The sequence below is a fragment of the Alligator sinensis genome, unplaced genomic scaffold (genome assembly GCF_000455745.1).
Source record: "Alligator sinensis unplaced genomic scaffold, ASM45574v1 scaffold1083_1, whole genome shotgun sequence".
In the NCBI taxonomy this organism is placed as follows: domain Eukaryota; kingdom Metazoa; phylum Chordata; order Crocodylia; family Alligatoridae; genus Alligator; species Alligator sinensis.
This window is the reverse complement of record NW_005842644.1, coordinates 18931-19923: the sequence shown is the minus strand read 5'-3', so window position 1 is coordinate 19923 and position 993 is coordinate 18931.

The window sequence follows — 993 nt, the reverse complement described above, 5'->3', positions numbered from 1 at the left end:
TGGGGGGGGGGGGGGGGTTGTCCTGCCTGCCCCCCAGCTCCACGGGAGTGCCCTGCCTCAGTTTCCCCAGTGTGCACTGCTAGGGGGTAGTAGGTGGGGTGGGGGGGAGGAGGGGTTCTGCCTGCCCCCCAGCACCATGTGAGTGCCCTGCCTCAGTTTCCCCAGCGTGCATTCATGGGCGATAATAGGAAATGTCTTACTTGCCCCCTCAGTGCCACGGGAATGCCCTGCCTCAGTTTCCCCCTTGCACATCGGTGTGAGCAGTGGTCTCCCTGCTCCCCCCCACCCCACCCCAACCCAACCCAACATGGGGGAGGGGCAGGGTGGCCAGGCCCATTCATTCGGGCCGGGTGGAAGGTGCTAGAGCCAGTGCCAGCAAGGTGCAGAAAAAGCTGCCCGTGACGCACCATGGGGGGCGGGAGGGGGGGTCCTGGCGCGGCCGGCGCTTCATACCTCTCCCATGATGCGCCGCTCAGAATAGCCCATGAGCGGAGCGCCGCGCGGCCATGACGCAGCCCCCGCCTGCCCCCACCTCGGGGGACATGGGCAGGGCACAGGGTGTGCCCAACGGGGGGCTGCCCCCGCCTTCACCCCGCAGCCCTGGGCTGGTGGGCATTGGGTTCAAGTTCTCCCTCTGGGTGGGTGAATGCAAATCGCAGAGACCTGGACCCCCTCGGAGCTGAGCCACCCCCCAGAGCAGCCTGCCCTGGGCACCGGGGCTGTGGGGGCGAAGGCTGGGCCCACGGATGCCCCTGGGCCTTGCCAAGGGAATCCCAATCCCTGCCCCATGTGTGGCCTCGAACGTGGACCCACCCCCCCACTTGCTGGGGGGGCTGCGCTGGGGGGCCGAGATGGAAATAACCCAACCCGTCACCAGGCTGAGTCAGAGTGGGCCGGATTGGGTGTCCGGGGGCGGGCGGGCACCGTGCCAGCCGGGATGGGACGCCAGGCCTGAGCTGGGACATCGGGCGGGGGGGGGGGCCCGGGAGGGTC